At 39.6% G+C, this 7352-nt stretch overlaps 1 long non-coding RNA gene across 1 annotated transcript; it reads right to left on the bottom strand.

The window, feature by feature from the left end:
* Positions 1-2470: 2470 nt before the first annotated feature.
* LOC309688054 lies at positions 2471-6611 on the bottom strand. Its single transcript, XR_014270947.1, has 5 exons — positions 6570-6611; positions 6435-6473; positions 4215-4321; positions 3670-3820; positions 2471-2680 (listed from the first exon to the last, which is right to left on the bottom strand). It is a non-coding gene; the product is annotated as an uncharacterized lncRNA (long non-coding RNA).
* Between the last annotated feature and the right edge of the window lie 741 nt (positions 6612-7352).

The raw sequence follows: 7352 nt of genomic DNA, 5'->3' as shown, positions 1-7352 counted from the left end.
TGAGTTGCGAATAGCGAATGATATCTGATCACCTTCGAGGCAGAATTATTCAAATTTATCACTTTATTTACTCAATTCTCAAATGCTTGTGCACAACTTCTTTCCTTCATTAAGCCTTTCCCCTATGTCTTTGTATATATTATCATTGCCAGCTCACAGGATCGCTATTAGCATTTGATTTTTCTACTTCCCTTAAATGTGATCATCGCCTGCACAGACTCATCTGCAGACTGGGTCAAACGCAGCTTAAGATAACAGCTTTGGACATTAATACCAACCTCTCTCTGAATCTGTCCTGATGTCTGCCTCACTGTCAGTAGTCTCCGCCATGTCTGTGCCTGAAACACTGCTGCACCTGTTAAACAAGGACTGTGCAGTGCCATTTTTTTGACACAGTGACCGCCTGGTGCCACCCCCGGCATATAGGATTCAAGCACTGAAACCCGAGGCTTCAGTCAACAGTCAGAAAATGAGAACATACACATCAAATTCTTTTTAGGAAGTGGCTACAACTGCTTTTCTTGCATTTTTTTCAACACTATGGTCGTAGTTGTTTTAACTGCGGTATTCGCCACATTCTACTTGTAGTAGTAACCACTAACTGTAAAATGAATATATTTGCTTATCTATATGACATGAAATCAGTTAGAAAAGAGGAAGCTTTTGGTCTTTTTTTCTCCCTCAGACATGTTTATGTTCCTCAGAATCTCAATGTTTATTTATGTGACCGTTAGACTCAGGGTTTCAGTATTAATCATTTGGTCCATCTGTCTATCCCTGCGCTCCCGAGAAATGTTGTTCCTGAGAAAGAAATGAAAAGCCTACTGCACAAACACCCCAAAGAGTCATTCCCAGTGATTTTCCTGACCTACTCATCTTCCTGCTCATGGTCTCATCTAAGAAATCTTCTACTTTGGACTCTTTTAGGTAATGCCATAACATCGGCTTTTCACAACAACATATCCCATAATCTATGATTAAATTACAGCGAACATGACTGGACACATTTGAGCTCCCAAGGTGGATCTATAAATCGATCCAAAGAGCCGATTGCGCATTCGCTTATGATGATATCATTATATAAGATGGGATAAGCATTGCAGGCTCTGAAATTTTTAGCATCCTTGATCTTTGTTCTACAACATCCCATTTAAATTCCCACTCACTGCCCAGTTACAGAGATTTTTTTTTTAAAAAAGAGAAGGATTTCTTTTCTCAGTTCTAACCTTTCTCCTGTTTCCTCACTCTCTTACTAATCTGCACTCCTACCTTCTGCTTTTACTGTCATATTATGTTTCCTTTTCCTCCTCCCTCACCGGCTCTTCATTACCCCAATGACAGCTACACAAAGACATCAGAGGAATAAAAAGAGAAGCAGTAGGGGGAAAACACATGAATAAGAGAGGTAGATAGCTCTCAGCTTGTGTTAAAATTCACCGGAGGGGTGGTGGAGGATGATAGAGGAATGACACTCCACCATTTCCTGAATGGAAAAACAGTTTGGCAGAATGGTCAGTTAGACGCTCATACACTGATGCACAGATACAGCAGTGTTGACAGGAAAACAGCTGTTGCCAAGGAGGGAGTATTCAGTTATTGCTTCCCCTCTGTCCCCGAGCGAGCTCCACAGCGTGCACACACACACACACAAACACGCATGCGCTATGTTCTGTACATTGTGTGTGTTCGAGCTTGCACGTTAACCACAGTTAACAGTTGTGCAACAAGTACCAGCAATAAGTGTAAGAGATGAGCTGTGGGTAATTGAGTAAAAGGTGAAAGGTTGGTGTGTGTCGTACGTGCATGTGTGTACATGTTTGGGTTGTTTGGGGGGGGGGGGGGGGCTTATTTTAAGGGAGCACTGTAATTGAAAGTCCACTGGTGGATGTGGGTGTTCGCTGGAGGACAACTGAGTCATACAGGGCCTGAACTTTATCCCCTGTGCATTTTACACAGGAAGCATATGTGCAGCAGTTGCCTTTGTTTTGCGGCAGGTTTTGAAACTGAATCAATCACCTCATTTCCTGGCAAGAGGGCAGTGTGGCACGAGAGGAGAGGAGAGGAGTAGTGAGAGGATGAGTTGAAAAGTACACAGGAAAAACACAGAAACAATTTTTTGTGTGAAAAAGTCCAGGAGGTGTTTGCAACAGGTGGTGTAATGAACAACAAGTTGTCCTCTGTCCACAGTTCATGACTTTCTGAGGATAAGCACACTCCCTGCTGAAGTGTCCTTGAGCAACAAGCTCAATCCCTACCAGGTCTCTAGAGGACGTGCTCTATGTCTAACCCTTTCCTTTAAAGGAAGCAGACCTTGTAACAGTCTCTTCACAGGGCGTCACTAACTACCAAATCCACTTTGTGAATAATATGACAAAACTAATTTGTCTCCTAATAAAAAAAACAAAACAAATAATAAAATATGAAGACTTTAGCTCCACCTCCTGGACTGCTGTTTTCATACACACACTGCATGCCAGGGCAGGAAGAAGGAAAATGAAAAAAACAAACAAACCTGATTTAGGTGACTCAGTTACTGTTAAGGAAGGATCAGCTTTTAAAAATGCCTTACAAACGTTTAGCTGAAACGTGGCTATGAGGCCGCTCAGTCCTCCCAGCCTGAAGGCCTCAGGGGTTGGCCCCATCTTCTACTTTTTTTTCCACACTGCCTGTTCAAAGTTTTCTGTGAAAGGTAGAGACAAAATGGGAGTGCATTTTCAGTCCAGATTTAAGGTAGCACATTTTTACGGAGCAAAATCACGGTCCCTGCGAGAACTAAAGCCAACATGGTGGAACAGGCGATAGACACAGATTCTTCTGTTTTAAACATTATGCCTTACACTGAAAAAGCAAAGAGGGCTTAAGAAAGGAGTCTTCTTAGTGACATTATGACTCGATCTCTGTGTGAACAATGTCTGTCGTAACAGGAAATCAAAGGTTGGAGTCTGTGCAAGCTGTTAACATTTTTAAAATGGACTAGATGGATTTTGCACATTGCTGTGATATAATTCTTCCTAGTCAGGTATCATCAGTCAAATGTTACCTGTTCACAGTTGAAATTATAGATATTCATAATGATATTCTGTCTGGAACAAATCCCATTTCCTATAACATTCATGTGCATGGGGTTTCTCATTACAGATATCTCACACTCATTTGCTGCAGCAGACTAAACACGAGCAAAACATTACACAGATGGCTCTTCTAATGTCTGATCTAAGAACACTATCCCATATCTGACACTTTCAAGATCAATACTACATATGCATGTTTATGCAATCTAATAACTTTATTAGATTTATTTTACATGTAAAATGTCCAAATACCAGACAAAAATCATATCAATGTCCAGACTTTTGCATCTAAACCCAGCTTTGCCATCAACAGTGCACATATCTGTGCAGGTATTGTGATGGCCTCTTTAATTCTCTTTGTTCACATAGAGACACATACACCTGTGCAGATGGTGTATGTGTCTTGTTTTGGAAACAAGTTTTGGAAAAAATGCCTATTCACTTTCTTTACACGAGTATGATAAAATCAAGGCAAGCTGATTTCTTACGCAATGCCCATTGAGTTTACATGTAATGAAATGTAGTATATAAACAAATGTGCAACAGTTTCTATACAGAATATCCTCCCAAGGCTAGAAGAATGATTCATTTAAATTACCTGGTTGATAAAGTAATTTTCTGTTGGATCACCAATGGGAATACTTCATACAGCTGGAAAATCCCGGTGGACATCAAGAACTGGTGGAATTTTGGTTTAAACATAGCTCACACAAAAGATGACACATCAGCGGCTGGCTGGAAAAGCAAAACTTTAAAGAAATCAAAACAAAAACGAGAAACAACAACAAAATGAGCATATAGAAAATTTCTACTAGGCAGTGTAAATATATATGGCAGAGCCTGACAGATACAGAGTTTTTAAAACCAGTACAGATTATTGTATGTATTACAAACATGCTGCTAACCATTTTATCAACTGCTATAAATGCCAATGCAAACAGCTAACATCGGCCAATAACTGGTCTCAAGTATGTAAGTTAACCTTGGTGTACTGTGTTACTGTTGTTGCCAGTCACTGCTATACTTCATTGAAAATTCAGATGATAAGGTCCAGATCCCTTCATAACTCCAGGGAGTTTACAACGGACATTGTAGCTTCTGTCTGTATATCACCAGATGCTACCCAACAGATGAACATCCTACCTGGAAGATGCTTTGTATTGGCGCTGGCAGACTTTGACCACTACAATATGAGGACTGTCTTTCTCAGTTGAGGAGAACATGTTGTGGCCTACAGAAGCTTCATTTTCCTGAGGGTAATAGACGATTTCTCATTCCATCAGCTCATGGAGGGTCATCAAGAAAGAACAAAAGGGCCTGTACTTTCTAAGAACACTAAGATCACAATCTGAGCACAAAAAGCTCATCTGTGCTCAGATTTTGGGACGACTAGGTTCTCCTTAAAAATGTCTTTTTGCAGATATTGAAAATTGCTCAGCTGTCCCGCATGAGATCTACTGAAAGAATGCTTGAGAGGGTTAAGGACATTTCCTGATCCGTCATGTAAAACAACAACCTTTGCATGCAAATAGGAATTAATGTGCTTATTACTGTTTCAAAAAAGTTACATTTAAACACACTAATACGTGCATTTTCTTCCCTTTTTGCACTAACAGGGTATATGTTTACTGATGCTCCCACACCTTGGCTCCAACTTCAGACAAGAGAAGGGGATTACAGTAAATGAAAATTGTCTTAACATCAGTGAGGGGGGAAAAGGACAAATTAGAAATAAAGTACCCAAAAGTTTTGGCTGTTGAAGTAAAAGGATGACACATCACTGGAAAGATAAACACAGCGCACAGTGGGATAGAAAAAAAACACTGAGGAGACTAATAGAAACCAGAGAAAGATAGGGAGGAAGACAAAGAAAGTATTAAACAGTCAGGCAGATAGAGGGGAGCAAACATTAGAGAGCAAAACTAAAACACAGATAGTGGTGGGAAGGAAAGAAGCAAAGGGGAGGAGGTGGTAATATGGAAAATGTGCTCCTTACTACTGTCTTTGTGCAATGGTTAAGTCATAGAGGTTGTATGATTCACTAGAGGAGTGCTGACCCATCTGGAACACAGATGCACGTATACTGCATATGTGTGTGCGTGTGTGTGTTTGTGTACACGTGCCTGCGCACATGTGAGCGTCTGTGCAGCTACGTGTGGAAAAAAAAGCCACCACATGCAAAAGGTTTTAAGCTTTCTTGAGAAAAAGGATTTATCTCAGACAACCATCTCACACCAGTCATCTACAGTAAATACACTAGATCAGTTCACAGGAAACCAACCTGACTAATATTTAAAGGCCTGACAGGAAATATAAATTATTATTACTGGGCTGCTGATTTTTCTAATATTCACGAACCAGCATTTGTGTTGTAAACTGAGAGATGACAAATCCGCACTCAGTTACTTGAATGGTTCACCAGGCTTTCTCTACTTGCACAGTATTGATATGCCTGAAGTTCTTAATAATTTCCAAGAACAAATTTCTTGCTAATGGCTATCGCTTTTGTCAGATAAAATTCAAACACTGCGTGTTGCAGCAGCAGGGTAAAGAATAAAAATACTAAAATCAATAATAAAAGCAACAATGTAAAAGTAAAGGTACGACAGGCCCATAACAAAAGACTTGTAATGTGAGACAATGGAGAAAAAACTAAACGCAACAGTGATAAAAACAAAGAAAATTATGTCAAGTTAAGCTAGCTAACTGAGCTAAAACATTAGCTAAAAATAACAGCAGTTGGCCTCCTCCAAGTTTCTGACTCAGGCAACTGTTGTGTCATCTGAGAGTCTTAGCATGATAGCTACTTACATAATATCGTGTTTAAAGGCTGTGACTAAAACTGGGTATTTTAAGAGAGATGGTCACACATGCTGCCACTTAGCATTACCCATCCATTTGCTAGCGCTTGTGTAATTGCAATGCTATCCCAGACTAATCCTGTTTACCTGCTCAGCATGCTAACTTTGACGAGAAAGGCACATTTTATTCATGCTTTATTACTGTAATTTAAAGTAGCATGTTCATACACAGCAGGGATGTCAGACATAAGGCCTGGGGCCCAGAATTGGCCTGGCAAAGACTGCAGTCCAGCCCACTGGAAGGCTTTGGAAAATGTATAGGGAGGCATAGATTTTGAACTTTTAAACATATTTTCATATGTTTTAAAGCTTTTCCTTCTGATCAAGACGTCCCCCATTCCCATTCATATAAAATCAAACTAGTTAAGTAATATATAAACAATTAATGACAGAGCAGTTCCTGTTTTTCAATATCTAATATAGAAATTTCTAGTTTTTATAGAGGGTTCACAGTGTTGGAAAGAAAGATAATCAATTAATCAAAATTATGTTTTATACATACACTCTGGTGAGTCTGGGTGATCAGCTGCCAGAACCATTTCTGTAAAGTTTGAAATAGAAAATATTGTTAATATTGCACTTCTTACTAAACATCTCACTAATCGTTGCTGTTGCCACTAGTCGGTATCAGACTTACTAGTCATCTAATCTAATTGTTAAAATGTTATTTCATGCCCAGTGCTGGTAAATTATTGTGTCCTAAATGTTATGCAGCCATCTGCCACCAGATGGCGCATCATTGTTGAGAAACGTCAAATTTGTTAATCTTGGTCTAATCATTATGTTAATACTATGAGAACGACTTAGCGATACAAGTGGCGGAAATCAGGTTTCTCTTAAAGGTTGATGGACTCTCCTTTAGCGATAGGGTGAGGAGTTCAGTCATGTGGGAAAAGAGACAGCTAAGGCTCCTTGGTAAAATGTTCTGGCAGGCCAGACTGGAGAGATTAAATCTATCGGCCGGCCTGGAAAAGACTTGATGTTTCCTGAGAAAAGCTGGAGGAGGTGGTGAGAGGGAGGTTTGGGCTTCCTTGCTGCTCTCCCTGCCTGACCTGACTTCAGAAATTTCAAACAGCGTGAATCATTTATAATGATGCATTTAGTCACATTTTTTTACACAGTGAATCGACTAAAAAATTAGTCATCAGGAACATCCATAGTTTAGATACACGTCTGTACACTGACAGAAAAATAAAAAATTGGTTGGTCCACAATTTAAAATGAATTGAAAATTTGGCATCCCTGATGTAAAGCATTAGAGTTGGACATATCTTCCATGTCTGAAACATGAAACCAACATGGCTACCAAAGACACTTATGATCCTATTAAAAAATGTCCCTCTGGTTTTAGCTCTGTAAACACTTGTCCTATGAGTTTATGGACTCAGTTGCTTTCAGTTCATACTAAACGAAACAGTAA

Source organism: Aulonocara stuartgranti (genome assembly GCF_965226115.1).
Source record: "Aulonocara stuartgranti genome assembly, chromosome: 14".
Classification (NCBI taxonomy): Eukaryota; Metazoa; Chordata; class Actinopteri; order Cichliformes; family Cichlidae; genus Aulonocara; species Aulonocara stuartgranti.
Note: the sequence above shows the minus strand (reverse complement) of the source record. Positions and strands in the feature narration are given on the sequence as shown.